General features: G+C 35.1%; 1 protein-coding gene and 1 long non-coding RNA gene across 6 annotated transcripts in view; one reads left to right on the top strand and one right to left on the bottom strand.

The window, feature by feature from the left end:
• Window positions 1-19,984, top strand: part of LOC309631332 — a 639,135-nt gene that overhangs the window by 412,305 nt on the left and 206,846 nt on the right. The window lies entirely within an intron of this gene.
• PDE1A (phosphodiesterase 1A) overlaps window positions 1-19,984 on the bottom strand; it is a 359,806-nt gene that overhangs the window by 278,321 nt on the left and 61,501 nt on the right. The window lies entirely within an intron of this gene.

The raw sequence follows: 19,984 nt of genomic DNA, 5'->3' as shown, positions 1-19,984 counted from the left end.
TAGACAGAATACCTTATATGCACTATTTCAGTTAATTCTACATAACACACCTAGAAAGTAGATTTTCTTACTTTCAAGGAACACTGAAGGAAACTAGAATTGAGAAAAATTATATAAGCTGCCAAAGGCTGCATGTCTTGTATGTTATAGTAATAGGATTTGAATCCAGTTCTATCTGATGCTGATATCTTTATTCTTACTAACATTGCCTCCCCATAATCACACTAGAATATGTTTTAATAGCAGACTTCCCTCTGCTATTAATTGTTTCAGATGAATTTCAGATCTGCAAGAAAAAGGCATCTTGGTTTACTATCACATCTTGGAAAATATAATACTCTGATCATTTGAATTAGGTACAACCCTAGCAAGAATTCAGGCTTGATTTCAGAGACATATTAGTTTGATTTGGGTCATTCTCACAATGTAAGCGTTACACATGCATGGGTAAGTGAACCAAAAAAAGCAGAAGATTAAATATGGAGGTCTTAAATTTTAAGTTTTACTATTTGTTTGCTGTATAATCCTTACTGAATAAGAGTGGATAAATAAAACTTTTGGTCAAAATATCATTGACAAACTCTAAGAAAAAAACAAGTCAGATTGAATATATAAATGAAGTTGTGGTTCTATCCTCAATATACAGAATAGCTCTGCAATGCTGAGGTGTATGTCTATAATGCAATCCCCTTTTTAAAATTATGCTCACCAGCAACCCAAATCATTAAAAAATTAATTCATTAATTAGAATTCCCTACCCTCTTTCAAAATCACATTATTAGATACTTAACCTTCACCAAAAAACCTGGATGGGTCCCATTCATAGACTTGTAAAGTTCAGAGTTACCTATGTGGTTACCCACCCACTATATTCCACTACAAGGATAATATTGACAACTGTTGCATTCACTAAGCACATACTATGAGCCAGGCACTTCTGAATACTCTACAGACCCTATTACATTGAAGTCTCCTGACAACAACTTGGCACAGGAGTTAGAATCCTTATTTTAGATATAGTTAATATTGCACAACTGGGACTGGCCAAGCAAAGATTTGAGCCCAGGACTGCTTTCCTCCATTGCCCGTGCATTTAAACACTAGTGCCTCCAATGATTAGGGCCATCTAATATGATTCACTTTGATTCCCTTTCTCTGTTTCTCACAGTCATTTTGCATTTTTATCTTCTCCCTCTTCTTTTTCTCCTGTTTCATTAACAATTCCCTTTTCCAATGATGAGCTCCAAGTATCATTATTAATTGGTTCTAACCTTCTTAAAATTGTGGAGATTGTGAACTCACTTTCCTCAGTTGTTCAACAAATACAGAACACTGCTGTTGTTTTAAATGTATACATTGTTTCAGTATAGGAGCTCATGGATGTCCATTTTTGGCCTTGAGAGAGTGAGTTATTTGTTATAAATAGAATCATAGACTCCTGGAATCTGAAGGAACCTTCACTGTCAAGTTTTTCACCTTCCCAACCTCTCCAGAATTCCTCTTGCTTTTCATCTCAGAAAGGGCTTACTCACAAGTGCCCCTGAGCTGGAAGAAGTAAATCTGCTGTTTCCTTGATCTCCATCCCCAAGAATCTCTCATAATATGAGAATTTCATTTGTTGCATGCTACTTGTATTTCAAGATAGGGACTTTTTTTTATACTAACTTCTTCACCTGGTATACAGTCAAAGAAACAACAATCTCTTCCAACTACGAAGAGAAAACAGGCTGTGTTGGGAGTATGGAAAAGGAGTATTTAGTCTCCAATGTAGCACGTTGTTTATGCACATTGAAAAGTGAATTTTGGTTTTAGGTAAATTTTTGCCTTTTATACATTACCTTTAAAAATAACATGGCTTAATTTCACTGGCCAGTGTGACAAAAGATGTACCAGGGGTTAGGACAACAATGATTTTTAAAACACAGGCGCTTTCCTCGGGGAGCTCAAGTTTAAAAGGAAAAAAATAATCCACTTTTAAAAGTAATTTCAATCCAATTCAATACATGGATTCATAAAATAAATAAAAAGGACAAAAGAAACTCAGAAGGGAGAGAAATAAAGACTCATAGAGGAATTTATTATGTTTTAGCAAGGTTTAGCCAGGAAGTAGAAGTTCAGCAGGGGAGAATTGTTTACTAGGAAGATGAAATGGAGAAAGTCCAGGCAAAGGAAGGTGAAAAACAACATAGAAGCATGAAATACCATAGTTTTAAGGAACTGACAGGTATCTTCCTATGACTGAGGGTAAAAGTGTGTGGGAGAGTGGCAGGAAGTAAAGCTGGAAAATCAGACAGATGACAAATCATATGTGCCAAATGGGGAGCTTAGACTATATTCAACAAGCAATGGGTAGTCACTGGTGGGCTACAGTCAGGAAAATGGCATCTTTGGCTTTACAGTTTTGGAAGACTTCACTGATAAACACGTGGAAGACATTTTTGAGAAGAACAAGTCTGGGTGTAGAGATATCAGTAAAAAGTCTGTTAGAGTAATTATTCTTGGTGAGAGATGATACTGACCTGAAGTAAGGCAAAGGCATTAACTGGAAAAGAAAGCCTATTCGAGATACTATAAGGTATAAAGCATAGGGCTTAGTGAATAATTTGGTATATTGAATGAGAAAGAAAAGGATTTTAAGACAATACTTTCATTTCTGGTTTATTATCTGGGTGGATGGTACCACCACCAACTGGGAAGAATCAGATAGTAAGAAGAATAATAATGAAATAAAAAGAAAAATAAGTATGATCAAAAGTTCATTGATGGGGCTGGGGGTGGTGGTGGTGGGATGAATTAGGAGATTGGGATTGACATATATGCACTAATATGTATAAAATAGATAACTAATAAGAACCTGCTGTATAAAAAATTAAAAAAATTAAAAAGTTCACTGATGGGGCATAGTGAGTTTGCAACACCAAAGGATAGCCCGAATGGAGATGTTTCATGGGCAATTAGGTGTTTAAATTACAGGGAGAGAGGGAAGAAATCAGTTATAGAGATAAAATGTGTGTGTGGAAGGTGGAGGTATTGCAACATAAATATAAAACTATGAATGTGGATGGTATAGCTCAGAGAGAACATGTAGGTTAGAGGAGTGAAGACCCAAGAACAAAATCCTGGCAATTGAAAGGATAGAGAGGGAAGCGTTATCAGTGAAGATGTCAGAGAGACCGGAGAGTTGGAGGGAAAGTTTTCCCTACAACAAAATTGGAGGGAATGTCAAGTAAGAGAAAGGTGTCACTTGTGCCAAATGTGCACAGCAATTAAAAAGAGAACAAATTAAAACTTTAAAAAGTAAAAAGAGAACAGAAATGCTTCTTTTAAAGTTATCAATATGGAAGCCACTGATGGTCTTAATGAAAGCAATTTCTGTGCTGGAACAATCACATGTTCAGTAAGACAAAAGTTCTGAAACCAGTAAACCATGGAGGTTAGGTAATTTTTCTGATTAGGTACACCAAACTCACTTCAATTAATGCTGCCTATGGAAATAACTAGAAAAGGAAGATATGGGCTAACTGTACAAAATTTTGGGGTCACAGAAAGAAGAAATATGACCATCTTTCTACATGACAACACTTCAAGGAATTATTTTGGGGTTTTTTTCCTTCCCTATTTTAATGCCTTGATTTAAAATTTCCAAGGAATGTCTTCTTTGGGGAAGACATGTGTGGGAACTCAATAGAGATACGAATCCAAGAAAAGATCGAGACAAATTTGCTCTATGTCTTCTTCAGCTTGGCATTCACTTGGATAACCTTTTTTTGTGGTTATCTTATACATAGAAAGAGTGACATTCTGCTGGCCCTAGGCATATTATTTAAGTAGTCAGAGTCTGTCTCTTATGTCTCTTCAACTTTCTCTCAGGGTTCACTTCTAGGATCCCAGCACTTACATTTTGATTTCTCTATGTTCATCTCTTGAACTACATCAGTCATCTAGAGTCAACATTCTGTGTATTTTCTTCTCATACTGATTTCTGTAAAAACTTAACTATTTTGTGTTTCATTGCTTAAAATGACACTGTGAGCCAGATGACCTGACAAAGAAAGAAAATCTGCTAATGTATTAGCAGATGATAAATACTTGCAATTAAATTCCAGGACATGATTATCAAGAACTCTAAAGTTAAGTAATTATGGTAGGTTGGTTAAAAGCTATTTAGTTATAGGTGCCTTTTAAATTTTACCACATAGTCAACTATCTATTCTTCCTAATTATATGCAGGCATTATATATTCCCATTCAATTCTAATAAATGCCTATGTTTCTTTATTCATGCAAAAGAAAAATAAATTCTTGACATATTTTCTGCATCATTTAAAAAATAATTCAGATAAAAATAGGGTTCTTTTGGGAAATGAATTAACAGTATCTAAAATTTAAGGCATATTCTCAGTATGATACGGTTTGATTTTTCCAGATTACCCAAATTACCTATTATCCCAATACTATTTCTTAAAAATATTGTTTATTTTTTCCTTTAGTTTAAAATGTCACTTTTATCAAATATTCAATTTTCATGTTTATTTGGCCCAGTCTATCTTCTGTTCTGTTGATTTTTGTGTTCCAATATCATACTGGTTTAGTTAATGTAGCTTTTAGTATGCTTAAACACTGGGTAATACCAGCCCTCCTTCAGTTTTTTCCCCTTCCCACAAATTTTTTTTTCACTACACATGCATGTTATTCTTTTATAAAAATGTATTCTTCTATATCAATTTTTTCATCTTTTATCAAAAATAAAAAGTTCTATTGACTTGAGCAAAGGATTATTAAGGATATCAAGAGCCAGTTTTCTCATGATTAGAGAAGGGAACTCCACATATGAGAAAGGAGAAGACTAGAATATATCCTCTGGTGTTGCACAGAAGTTGGAGGTACTGGCATGAACTATAGATAATGAATATAATATATATAAGTCTAGCTATGTCCATTGAGAAGGCTGAGAAGCAATGAGACACCATTAGCAATGATAACACCAAGCACCCAAATTTTGTTTTCTATATACCACTCACTACTAAAAGAAATCAGAATTCCTTATAAAATAGGCTGAAGCTAGGGCTGGGGAGGGAAAGTATAAGATAAACTTAAAAGGAAACATTCAAAGAATAAAGGGGACATATCAAAGAAATATAGGAAACAGCTTAAAGAGGCTACATTGATCAAATATGGGACAATTTGAGCACCAAATTAAATAATGATTATAATCTATTGTTACCCATTGAATAAAATAAGAATTTTACATATATACATATATATATATATATATATATAGAGAGAGAGAGAGAGAGAGAGAGAGAGAGAGGGAGAACGAATGATAAATGGAGCAAAATATAAACAATTGTTCCTGGAGTTCCTTGCACTATTCCTGCAATTTTTCTTTAACTTTAAAATCATATTAAAATAAAACTTTTTTTAAAGATTGTTACAACTTTAGTTTTTAACTTTGTTTTGAAATCTTAGACATTGAAAAATCAATGTACAATTGACTTTTCATTGTAATTTATAATTCAGCATTATCTTTACATTTTGTATCTTACAATAAATTTTACAATAAAATTTGCCAGATCAAAACATGACATCATTTTTCAGAAGCAAGGTTAACTTTAGGAGAATGACACCTGTGTATTATTTATATTCACAATTATTTTTTTAAAGACAAAATGATCTGTAATAAATGAGTAGTCTACAACCCTGCCTGAGTTGTAAGCCCAACCAAAATGTTCTCCCTTCACAGAGATTTCCCTTAGCTCTTCAAGTAGAAATAATTTTCCAACTCTTACCTTACATTCCATTGTTTCTCTAACTTTCCTGGGATATATAAAAGCTTCTGTCTTAGATAATAATTATTTACATGCATACTATCTCTGACAATGGACTAAATAAAACTCTTTAAAGGTAGAATTCCTATTTGCTTAAAATCTTTCAATGACTCCCAGACACCCTCAAGATGTTTAAACCCTTTAATATCATATTATATAAAATGATACATTATATGATATTATATGTTTCATATATAACATATATATTCTAGCTACATGTCTCAAAATCTCCCCACCCACTACACACTACATAGACATACATTCTGGGCTTCAACCATATTGAATTACTTTCAGTTCACATAGATCATTATGTTCTCTCTCTAGAAATTTACAGTTTCTAAGTTCTTCTGCCTAGAATATACTTCCTTCACTTCTTCTCCCAGCCATTTCCCACTTACTGTTCAACCCTCAGTGTGTATATCCCTTGCTTCTGGAAGCCTTCCCTGAGAACCAACTCTGATATAGATGTCCCTTCTCTGCCTGTTGAGCATCCTTACTTCCACTTCTAAGAAATCTACAGCATAATTGCAATATCTTTTTTACTACTTTTGGTCCATCATTAACTTTCCTGTCTTATTTGATGTTGAGGAAATAACATATTTTTATTCCATACATCTCTTTAACACTGCCTTGCATAAAATAGGTTGGCAATGACTAAATGCATGTCTATACCATACTGTTGCAAAATGCTATCTGCGAATTTTGAGTTTGGAGAGAAATCTATCTATTTCCTTGTTCTGTCCACTGACAGGCTTGCAAGCAGTGACAGTTCAGTAGAAATAGGCATACCTAGCACCCAGAGCTTGGCTTCTATATACCACCCTCTACTAAAAGAAATTTATCTATCTACCTATCTATCTATCATCTATTCACACATACATGCATGCATATATAATTATATAATTATAATTTTCCTAGAGATTGGCTTCAGTACTTAATTTAGTACTCTTATCTCCTTTACAAGAACAAGGAAAAAAGAGTGGAAAAGATAGCTAACCCTTTGGGGTTTAGTATGCTAAAACAGTCCTGTAATACACAAGTTAAACTTGGCATACTTTGGACCTGGTCCAAAAAATTGTTTTTACTGGCTGTGGAAAATGGAATTTTAGACTATGTTAGGCCATACTATAATTGTGTTTGGAAATGTATAATGTGATGTGTGAGCATTCAGTGCAACTAAATGAGCTTATGTATACTGAAAAGTGAATGACTGTATTTTTCTCAGCATTTAAGGCTAATGCAGACAAAAAGCAATGGAGTTCAACTTCTTAAGACCATTTACTGAAGATATAGAAATATAAATATTTGCAAAAGACAGTGAGGAAATATAAAGGAACTTCCTTCTAAATATAAATATTAAGACCTCAACAGGGTTGATAGAATGGCCTAAAGTCAGCTTTTTATCGGTATAAAAACAACAGTAAAACAAATTATTTAGAGTAAGTAGTTTATACCTTGAGTTATCTCCTCAAAATAAACATTCCATTTCCCATCTGACATAGAATCAAATGACACTGTTTTGCTTCTAAACAAGATTATTTTTTCTAGGGTCCATGAATGTTGGTGATTCTGTTCAGGAGAGTTGAAACCTATAAATATTGTTTTAGGGAGCTGATCTGGGAGTTTAAAGGAAAATATCTTCTGCCAATAAAAATCAAATTAGCTTCAATGTGAAAGCTATACAAACAGGAAGGTCTATAGCACAAGAATATATTTCAATCATTCAGGCAATATTAAGGGACAAAATATTGTATAACTTTTAATACCATTACTTACATAAGTTTCTGCTTAAGGCAATAACAATTTAAACATTTCCTGTTTCATTCCTGCCCAGTATTGTTGTTTTTTCCATTATTGCAGCTCAAAAATACTTGGGCTGTTTTAAAGATTAGTGTGTTGGCATAAAATCACTCATGCCTCTTAAGAGTATTTTCTTTAACCCTCAATCATGACTTAGTATTTTTAAATGTTTGATATGGTCAAAGGTCTTTACCATCAAAACAAAATTTCATCAAACCTTATTAGGCAATTAGTTATGATAGAAATGACAGCATGCTGGGACATGAATATTCAATATTTATCACTATTTAAAATGGCTAATATGCAAGATAAAAGTACAAGTATGTTTTTCAATTCATTTCAGTTTAAATGGTAGTCATGGCATCATGTTGACATCATCTCAGCTTTTATTATTATATTAATATTTTAAATTTAATAGTTAGAATAAATTAAATAAAAAGTAAAATGGTTAGCAATGGTTTCTCAGGAATATTTTATGGTATCTTAAAATGCTTACTAGATAAAAAACTTGTACAGGTACCAAACCTCCTGCCTGGAAGAGATGGTGGACCACTCCACTCTGTTAGTACAGCATACCAGTGACATGAATACTCTCACTAGTTTCAGTTAACATAGGACAAAGATAAATTTATCTTAGTCACTAATCACATAAAGGCAGGCTGTTTACTACAAATAAAATCAGGTCAGAGGGTGGAAAGAAATATTATTGACACTAAATATTTGTTAAATTAAGTACAGTCTCCTGTTTTGGTCAGGAGTTGTTACGACAATATACCTCATCTGAGACCAATAATTCTCTGAAAGGTCAGATTTAAGAACTGACAACCAATGTCCATTTACTGCGAAGCAAAGAGTAATTATTTGATGGATAAATTGCTTTGTACATAGAAATGGAAGGAGAAGGATATAAGTAACAAATTCATTGGCTTTGCTGTTTGCTTATTAACTGACCTACATCACACATGTGACATGTTAAATTCAAATGATTAAATACTTGCATAAATACTCTTACGCACATTTAAATGATAACTTCTTTGATATAAAGAGCATCAAATCTCCAAAAAGACCTACTTTGCTTAGAATCCCAGCCCCTTCTCTAACAAGGTGTATGATCTTTGGAAAGTTATTTTTTAAATTTAAGTTTCAATTTCCTCATCTGCAAAGAAGGAATAATAGTTGTGACCACCTCATGGGAGTTTTGTGTTTTTAAAATGAGATAATATATATACATGGTAAATGCACATAATGTTTTGTTTTTCATCTTAATCTGTACATAAAAGTGTAGAATTACAATTTGATTAGGTTCAGAAGGACAACCATGGGAAAAATGTTTACCTTGAAGATTTTTTCTTTATATCACAGTTCCTAAATGCTGAATGAAGCATAATTTTCATATGCGTGTGTATGTGTGTGTGTGTGTCCCTATGAAGATGGTATATAAGCTCTCAACTCTCAATGCTGTTTTGAGTTTTAGCTTTTTCTCTTGTTATGCCCTCCTGAAAGTAATATTAAAAATTAATAAATTTACATACCTTTTCTCCTGTTAATCTACCTGTTGTTAGTTGATTTTATATAACCAGCTATCAAAACTAGGAAGGTAGAAGGAAAGTCTTTCCACCCCTATGATACATATACATGCATACTCTGTTCATATTTCACATACCATGCTTTATTACAAGGTACCTCTCCCTCATTAATTTTAGCAGTTCTCAGTTACCAAATATTACTAGATAATATTGCACTTAGTTTTGATGTCCTAATATCTCTTGTCATCTATGATGTGAAAGAGATATGGCCATCTAAAGAGACCATATCAGAATCAGCTGGGGTCTTTATAGACATCAGATGTACCCTGACCACCCCCCCCAACTTCTTCCCATTACAACCAAATTCCAATACCTTTCACCAATCCTCCCTACCATCAGTTCAGTTCATAAAGATTCCTCTTTGCTGATGGGAGTATATATCAGGAAAAGGAGATACATGCTGGAGATCACCACCAAAGAGTCCTTACACTTCCCAGTAAGGATCATAACTTATGCAGTCTTGGATACTAAAGGAGCCATTCTATGAGGCACCCAAGCCTACCCTGTGAGGTCCAGCTCAAAGGCTATCTGTTCAATGATGTTTTCCCTGGTGGCCCCTACTCTCTCTGAAAAACCACAAACCTGACCTATACTTTCTTATGACATGACTCACTTTCTACTATGTATTGTAATTCCTTATGGCCATGACATCTGCTGTCCTAGGCTTTTGTGCATTGTAGATAATAACTTAATGAATGGATGGATGAATGAATGAATGACTGAATATCAACTATCACCCTTTGAACTTTGTCTAAACTCTTTAAACAAATTTGTGCTTCATAGCTCTGTCCATATTCTGTTAGAAGGATGTTTGCTGATGAGCATTGACATTGAACGACTTTTTTACATTATGGGGCTAGAACACAAGCTTTTCTTGGAGCCCTGGCTTTATCTCCTTGGAAGCCCTTATTCCATGTCCCTGAATGTCACTGCTGTTTCCACAGATCCCAGGCACTCCATATGACCAGAAGCTGCATTTTAGCATTTTAGCACTACATTATGAAGTCACTGACTCTTCTAATTATGCAAATCTTTGGCTTTCCTAACACTACAAGCTCCTGACACTCATGCTTGGCACATAGGGTATGCTCAATAACTTTTGATTTTCTTCCTTCCTTTCTTATTTTAAACCATTTGAACCATGTTGGAGCATATGTTTCACATAAAAAATTTTAAACCATGTGATTTGCTCAATCTTATCACTTAGATTGTTTTTACTTTTCATATTAAAAGCAGCCTTTAAAGACATGGAATTTAGAGTTACCTTCGAATTACTCTTTTCAACTTATGAGTTTTTCTTATTGAAGTCTGATTTATAAGTACCCTGAAAATCCATGACCATAAAGCATATGTGACTTTTTAAGACCCAGGAAAAATTATACAGCATTCTGCTTTGAAAAATGTAAAGAATCTCAGATATTTAGAACTGGAAGAAAAAACTTCAAAGGCATTCCAAAACAGCTCTCTGTTCTTTCCACGTTACATCCAAAAAAACTATCACCCACTGCTAATGACTGTGCATGCCAGCCAGTTTTCATCTATCAACAAAGGTATTCACTTACAGTTCCTTTCAGCAGAGTTTGAAGTTAGTTTAATTTAGTGTGGTTTAATGGCTGAAGTCTAAATGATTTTTTTAATTTAAAGGTTGTGTGTACTACAGAGGTTGTCATAATCTATTCCGATTCCATTCAATGGCAGGTGCAAACATATATTATGGTTCCAGGGTGGAGAAGTACTATAGAGAACATCTAGTTCAGACCCTGTATTTTTGCCTGGGGAAACTGAGGCCACAAGACACACTAAAGCGATTTCCTTTTCCTCTAGTCCACAAATTTGAAGTTAATTCCTCTCTGTATTTTCAAATATAATTTTAAATTTAAAATAAATAACTATTGGAGATTGATAGAATTATACTAACTACAGGAACACACACATACACACACACACACACAGACCCGGAATCCTTCAAGATCTTAGGATACTAGTCTTGTCAGTTCTTGTAACAAGCCTGTAAATAAAAGGTATTACAAAATGACAACATACCCAAATATGGGAGTGTCCCTGCCAAATATACAGACTGACCCATGAAACATTAAAAAAAAAGCAAATGAAAAGATCATCAACTTAGCTTTACAAAGAAAAAAAACAAGTGAAACCTCAATGAAAAATTCATCCAATGCCATCAATAGTGAAAAGAATAAAAAAAAAAAAAACCCTCCTTCCCCTCATTACCTCTACCCTACTCCTTCAGCAAAGAAGGAGTGTATTTGAGGTTTAAATATTGCCAACAGCAATTCAAGTTGAAAGGAGAAAGTGTATCTGTCTGATTTTTATTTCATTCAGGTATGTTTTCCACAGTCACTGAGAGGCGCACAGCACTCACTCTTTGGCATTTTCATCTTTATTTCTATTGCTGAGCATAATCATAAAGTGCAAATATTCATAAAATCTGATGTGAAAAAGACCTGGGTTTGAATGCTGGCTTTGCCATCTACTAGTTATTTGACCTTGGAAAATTTTTTCATCTCTATGCCTCAGTTTTCACATTTGTAAAATAGACTTGAGACTAATAAACCCTTTATAGGATTGTAGGATGTGGTCACAATAGATTTTTACACCTCTATAATGTGTGTAGCATTTAAATTTTAAAAAATGTTTAGACTTCATAAGATTGTTGTCAAGATTAAATAAGATAATGCAAATATATACATTTCTGAGCACAGTGCCTGGCACACAGTTAGCGCTCAATAAATATTGGCTTTTTCATTATCATCATCATTACTATCATTGGCATTATCTTTAATTATTCCTGCTGCCAACTGCCTTCTCTTTTTTTCCCCCATCAAAGGAAATAAATGCATCCTCAACCAGATATCATGTCTTCAAAAGACTGGCATTCGTAAAAATTTAGTAATTAGAGAGAATGATGGAATGGATGAAAGAAGAAATGGGATGTAAAGTGTCAAACTGAGCCAGAAAGTTTCCATTTGGAGAAACAAGCTATAAAATCTTCCATTAGTAGAATTCAGGACTGACCAATTTATGACTACCTCAGTTCATGTGCCTCTGTTAGCCTAGGGGCCAAAAACTAAGTATTTACCCATGAAAGCGAATTTATTGGCTCATGGAAGGAAACAATATACCAATGACATCAAGCTAGCTCTCAAAGATATTTTTTTAATAAAATAAACAACATTACTATGGAAATGAAAATCCCCTGCAGTTTGATTAAATCAAGAACTGTTAAGATCAAATCAGGCTCATTCCTTTTAACGCTATTGTTTTGTTTTTCAAATTTCCAAGGAGTCATGTTTTGGAAATTATAATTTATTCATCAGAGATGTTACATTAATGTTACAGTGTGTGAACTGCTAGCTTTTCACTATGTGTAAAAAGATGCAAAGCACACACAAAAAGAATTGCTTACATTTGTAAAAAGTTATGTATCTTTACAAAGGGGGAAGAATAGATATCTACAACTGGTACTGTTGGGTGTATCAGTTTCTGAAAATAATAGAGAATGTCAAAAGTACATGAATCACCATATGCAAGTGCCTTCCTCTGACAAATTTAATTTACAAATAATGTATGCCTGTATTCTGTAACTGCCATTGAACTTAATAGAGGCTGGGTTCCTAATTATATTTCAATGACCAATACTATAGATATATGTACTTGAAAGATATTTTTCTCCTTGTAAAAATATTTTAAATATATAGTAATATATTAGCATATATATAGAAATGTGAAAATGCATAAACACACACTCTCCCCAAATGTACTTCTGTTGGCAACTGGCACAATCAGAAAATACTGTATCTTATTTAATTGTTTAAGTAACTGAAGCTGGATTCTTTAAGCCTTTTTAAAATGTTTAACCACTTTTTATAAAAATCACACTGAAATGTGTTAAACACTCCTCACCTTAAATAAGGAATCATCAATCAGTGGGGATTCTGCTCCTCTTTCAACCCAGGGTCAGGGACTTGAGGTCACATGTCAGTGTGACCTTGCACAGTGCACAACTTATCCTCTGGCTGCTTGAACTCTTGATGGTACAAGGAACGTGGAAAGAGAAAAAGAATAACCTGAGGAGGCTCAGAATTGCGCAGTGCTGCTGTCTCCACTGCCAGCTCAGAACAGCCTTTCTTTTTAACTTCATGAAGAACATTTACTCTCTCCTGCCCTCTTTACTGCTTTGTCTCCCTGACTACTTCTGCTCTGTACTGGTTGTTTCAAGCATCTCTCCTTTCAGTCAGTGCCAACTGTGAGCTAGAAATTCTCTTGAGCACTGGTTATACAGCAGTAAACAGGACAGACACATTCTGCCCTTACGAAGATTAAATTCCTGCCTGTTGCATATGTCATTGAAGCCTTTTTTCCCCCATGATTCTCCTGTTTAACTTATGGCAACTTTGATTTTAAAAATGTAATCACTTCTATATAAGAATTTATTTATGACTTGTGTTGAGCAAAGCAAAATTTAGGCTATGTTATGTTCGAGCCAAAATTCCATATATTTCTCTATTGATAAAGGAAACACTCATCTATAAGGCACCAATATTATCAAATGAACACAATATAAGATATTGAGATATTTACTTAAAAATAAAAAACAGCTACAGCAAATAGTGTGCATAAAAACTTCAGGAAGATGCAGTCAAGTCAATCTCATCTTGAGATAACCCGGAAGAATAGCAGTACAATGGAAAATAGAAAGATAAGATCATCAATCAAATATGAAGAAACTCCCTTGAATCAATCAAATATGAAAAAACTCCCTTGAATCAAAGTCTTTGGGCCTAATCCCCAATCAGAGACAAGCTTCCCAAGAAAGGCTTTCACAATAGTAATATTTTTATTCACTGTTAGCCAATCAAATTTTATTCAGAACCTGCTCTGTGTCAGGCACCACTCCGTGCTTTTGGAATAAAGCAGTGAACAAAACTCGTGAAGTCCCCATGTTCACGAAGCTTCCATTCTAGCTCAGGAAGAGAATAATTTGGTAAGCAAATATGACAGGTATAAGAGGAATTATAAGAATAGACAAGCAGTGTAAGGGGATAGAGGGTGATGGGAGTGGTATTCTCTATCTGGCATTAATTTAATCTTCACAATAACACTCTGAAGCAAATAAAGGGGGTGCAATAGAGTCTTATATTAAGATGAGAAAACTATGGCCCAGAGAGAATAACAGGATGTAGCAGATCCAGGACTATCTTGGAATTCCCAACTCAGTCTTTACTCATATTATTATATCACCTGAATCTTATCAGTAGAAATTATGCTGGTTTGAAGAACTTTTCTTAACAAAGCAAAATGAGAGGGAAGCCAGAACTGATGTGTAGGCAACCGCATTTTAAAAACACTAGGGAGGGACTTTTGTGGTGGCGCAGTGGTTAAGAATCCGCCTGCCAATGCAGGGGACACAGGTTCGATCCCTGGTCCGGGAAGATCCCACATGCCGCGGAGCAACTAAGCCCGTGCACCACAGCTACTGAGCCTGTGCTCTAGAGCCCGCGAGCCACAACTACTGAGCCCACGTGCCACAACTACTGAGGCCCGTGCACCTAGAGCCCACGCACCTAGAGCCCGTGCTCTGCAACAAGAGAAGCCACTGCAATGAGAAGCCCGTTCAGCGCAACGAAGAGTAGCCCCCGCTTGCGGCAACTAGAGAAAGCCCGTGAGCAGCAACGAAGACTCAACGCAGCCAAAAATAAATAAATAAATAAATAATAAATAAATTTATTAAAAAAAAAACACTAGGGAGCAAAAACAACATTATAAATTTGCACTAATTAAAATGATGCTAAGTGCTCTCATTGCACAGATAACTATACCAGTCTACTCTTCTGTTTATTAGTGGTCCAACTTCTGAGCTATCATATTTTAAAAATCAATCTTTAAGCTTAATATCTTCCTTCTTTTTCCATTTTAATACAATATAGTAAAAAAAAATAAGCATAATAAATCCATTTGCATTCTGTTCCCTGAACTCATGAGATTTTATGTTTTTTAATACACTTGGTTTGTCACAATTTTCATTCATCCCTAAAATGAACAATACATACACCTATTATTTGCTATTAAAATATTTTTTCCAGCTTTGTTGAGATATAATTGACAAATAAAAGTGTAAGATATTTAAACTATAAATGTGATGATTTGATATATGTATACACTGTGAAAGAATTCCTCCCATTAAACTAATTAATACATCTATCACCTCACACCTTTACCTTTTTTTGTGTGTTTGAGAACATTTAAGTTCTCCTCTTTTAGAAAATTTTAATTATAGTGTATCCACTATAGTCACCATGTTATAGAGTCTCAGACCTTATTCATCATATAACTGAAAGTTTGAATCCTTTTACCAACCCCTCCCTATTTCCCCCCCCCCCCAGCCACCATTTTTCTACCCCCTGTTTCTAGGAGTTCATTTTTTTAAAGACTCCGCATATAGGTGATACCATGTGGTATTTGTCTTTTGCTGTCTGGCTTATTTCACTTATATTTGCTATTAAACTAATCCTAACAAACATGTAGATATTCCCTATGTAAGCTGTCAATATGCCTTTAATGAAAGTTTGATACACCAATGCCAAAGACGGAAGTCCTTATACAATTCTAAATCCTTAACATCTTAAAGAGTTCAGGGCTCCTCTGTAAGCTAAGCTCTCAGAGGAGGGAATGTTATAATCATGCCCCTTGAGAAGGCTCTTCCCAGTGCATATTAGAAGGAAGGTGGACTGAATTTCTTTCAGTACTGATGGCACACTTTAAAGGTCTCTCTCTTTCCTAGTCCAACAAATCATATTTTGTGCCCTGTCTTGTAATGTCTGTATTTGTACCTTTGCAGTCAAACTCGGCCACAAAAGGAACTTACTGGAAGGATACTAGGTAGCTGGACTCTCACCCTAACTGATCTCCAACTACCCAATGTCTTTGCATCAATAACTCCAAATTCTGAGCTTGGTCAAGAACATCCCTTTGGCTGATCTTGGGTCCCCTAGAGGAATAACTTTCAGGGAGAAGGGAGAGGAAATGTCTGGCCACCTTTGGCCTCCATAAGGGGAGATAAACAACTCTTTTACCCACACTCTATGGGGTAGTCTACAAAAGGGGTTGAATGTGAGCAAACAAAAATAAATAATTTTAAACCCTAGCAAATATCCACAGTAGCATGTATTTTTTCCTCATAACTCTTGAGCTTCTAGAGAATAGTAATCTTCCCCACGGTGCCTAGTGTCACCATACCTGGCACAAAAAGGGCCCAATAAATATTTAGTTGGTCTCAGCACACTACTCAACTTTAAACTCTTTAAGGCCAAAGAGTCTATTTCTCAGACACCTCATTCTCCATTCACTGACAACCACCAAGTCATCTTTTGTTCCTGCTTCTTCCTCATTCTTGTTATTTAGTTGGTGATCACATCCATTGATACTATCCTCCTTTAACATATTTCCTGCTCATTCCAACCCATCTTCCTACCTACCACCAGAGTGATTTTTCTAAAATATAAATCTGCCTAAAATCCATCAGTAATTAGCTGCTAACTACTATACAAGGGTTACCTGTGTCAAAGACACAGGAGAATATCTCACACCTTGATGCCTTAACTAACAGCTCTACCTCCTTACAGTCCCTCCAGCCTCCTGTAACAGATGAACATTCATTTTCTGAGACAGTTTGAGCCTCACTTCAGCAATGCTGCTTTCCCATCCCCAGTTCCACCTTCCAATCAAGAGCAGTAAAAGCCTCTGATCTCATAGAATTTGGAAACCTGTAGCTGTCAGTTAGCCAAAACTTCTGGTTAAAGCAGGAAAGCATTAAAATATGATTAACAACTTTGTAATTTAACTTGAAATTTGTGAAAATGCTTTTATTTGCCAACCATTTGTTGTAGGAGCAAAGCTTTTTCTTTGCACGAGTCTGTTAACTGGAGTTTCAATTCATTTTGTAGTATAAACCACAATCAAATTGCCTCTCTGTGATTTTTAGTTTCTTTTAAGTGGAATGAGAATTTAAGATATCTTCAAAGCAAACTAAGCTCAAAATCATACTATTGTAGTTTTGTTTAATTCTTCCAAACTCTTGTTCTTGTCTTGCTCATTTTAAATTAGATACCTTTTTAGTATGACTTAATTTTGATGAGTCTTTTCAAAATATTAAGCTTAGTTTTGGCATATTCAATAAATTTCTTTTCATACTTATATTTTATTAATTTAATATTTAATTAATTTGTAGATTTACTGTATAAAGCACAACTGGCTTAAACGAGTTTAGGAAGAAACATAGATTCTTGGCAAACATACTGTTCAACTCGTGGGAACAGAGGGCATTACATGTAACAGAGATTAGCCTATCTGCTATGAGGGCTCAGTGGGCCAAGGGCATCCTCTATATTCCAAGTAACAAAAACTGAGCTCAACTGATTTAAAGAAAAATAGGAAATATGCAGACTCATAAAATGAAGATTCAGGGCTAGTGCTTCCTTCAGCTGTGATTTGACCCAGAGTCTGAAATAACGTCATCAAGATTTGGTTTCTCTGTGTGTCTCAGCTGTGCTTTCCTCTGTGAGTGAGCTTCATCCTCGTGGTGAATCCCTTTTGCTAGCAAAAAGGCCACACAGCTCTAACCCTCGTGTCTTCACACTCCCACATTTAGTAGAAGGAAGACCCCAGCTATTTTTTCTTAGAGGCTCAAAAAATATTCTCTTGTATCTGATAGTTCTGATTGGGTTACATGCCCATCTGTGAACCAGTCTCAGGACTGGGAAGGTAGACCATGCTTATTGGATTAAGTCAACTGGGGCTTCCCCTGTCCTCCTGTCCATCCTGTGCTAGGAATGACATCAATTCTATCAACCAATAATAATGGCTTTCAAAAGAAATTTTGATCTGTTATTAAAAGAAAGAGAGACTAGGTTCTGATCAGCAACCTCAAATTCAAAATCTTGGGATTTAGTACTCAGTTAGGCTTAGGCCTGATTGGAGAAAGTGATGGTTGACAGGGACTGCCCTCAGTAGGCTTAATCTACTCAATGTGTGCATGAAGAAGTAGGAGAGGGGAACTGGGCATAGCTCCTGCCTTTTAGCTTGCAGTACTTCTGCCCAATTTTCCCAGACACTGACTAGCCAGATTACCAATATCTCCACCTTTGAGGGGAGCAGGAGGAAAAAGGGATAGGCAAGGAGCTGGTGGAAGCAGTAGTGGAGTGGAGAGTGGGGCAAACACCCCCACCCACCACCCCCAATAATAAATCCTTATATTATTTTTCTCTGTTTATTTTTTAATTAAAAATAAAAATATCAACACTTTGAAATATTTTCCTTTATTTGTTGAAATTTTAAAGTGAAAATAACATGAGATTATGGGGTTTTTTAATTAAGACTTTTTTTTTTAGAGCACTTAAAGGTTCACAGCAAAATTGAGAGGAAGGCACAAAGATTTCCCATATACTCCCTGCCCAACACATGCATAGCCTCCCCTATTATCAACATCCCCCACCATAGTGGGTCATTTGTTACAACTGATGAACTTACATTGACACATCATAATCATCCAAAGTCCATAGTTTACATTATGGCTTACTCTCGATGTTGCCCATCCTATAGGTTTGGACTAATATGTAATGACCTGTATTCAACATTATGGTCTCATACAGAGTATTTTCACTGCCCTAAAAATCCTCTGTGCTCTACCTACCCATCCTTCCCCTTCCCTCTCAACCCCTGCCAACCACTGATCTTACTGTCTCTATAGTCTTGCCTTCTCCAGAATGTAATATAATTGGAATCATACAGTATATAGCCTTTTCAGATGAGCTTCTTTCATTTAGTAATATGCATTTAAGATTCCTCCATGTCTTTTCATGACTTGATAGCTCATTTCTTTTTAGCACTAAATAATATTCTGTAGTCTGGATATACCACAGTCTATCAATTCAGGGTCTGTATTTTTCACAATACGTTTTATATTTATGAGCTTTAAATCAGATGTTAAGTATATCTTTCCTGTAACTAATCTTCTGCACCTTATTAATAAAATGACCCAAAATTTAAGGATCTCAATATATCTAAAAATAGTAGTTTATTAAAAAAATAAATTATTACAAAACTAACCTATATCTCATCCCCATGAATCCTACGGCATTCACATCACAAGGAGTATACTCTGCACATTTTATCTCTTGGTCTTTAACCTTTAGATATAGGAAGCAAATTTACTCTGATTTAGCTGTTTTATGCAAAAGAAGAGAATATTTATGCTGCATTATATCGAACTAGAAAAGAAGCCACCTGCTGGCATTTTGATAGCCTCAGATAACACTGGCTACCATAAGAAAATGGTTGTGAAAGACATACTTTTATTTTCCTCTGGCAAAAATAAGCAGGAACAATTCAAGAATCTTCCCACAAACATACTGCTCTATACAAGGAAGAAAAAGTGCATTTCACAAGGCAAAAATTTTGTTTTGTTAAAATGAACAAATACATAAAAGATAATGTCCAAGTCCCTATAGAGTTCAGATAATATGCAAATATGAAAAATTTATTAAAAATTCATAGATAATTTTTCAAAAAACACAGACAAGCACAAGCTGAAGAAAAGCATAAGCATGAAATCAAACTCTAGATTCACTCAGAGCTGCTAAGGAACACTTCTGGGAGCCCTTGGTAACCAAGCTATCTCCTGGCAAGGAAACTCCTGGCAAGGAGACTAAGCTGGTAATGACGTGGAAAGAATTGCTTCTATGCCAGCCCAATC

Source organism: Balaenoptera borealis, assembly GCF_965194805.1.
Source record: "Balaenoptera borealis genome assembly, chromosome: 6".
Lineage (NCBI taxonomy): Eukaryota > Metazoa > Chordata > Mammalia > Artiodactyla > Balaenopteridae > Balaenoptera > Balaenoptera borealis.
Note: the sequence above shows the minus strand (reverse complement) of the source record. Positions and strands in the feature narration are given on the sequence as shown.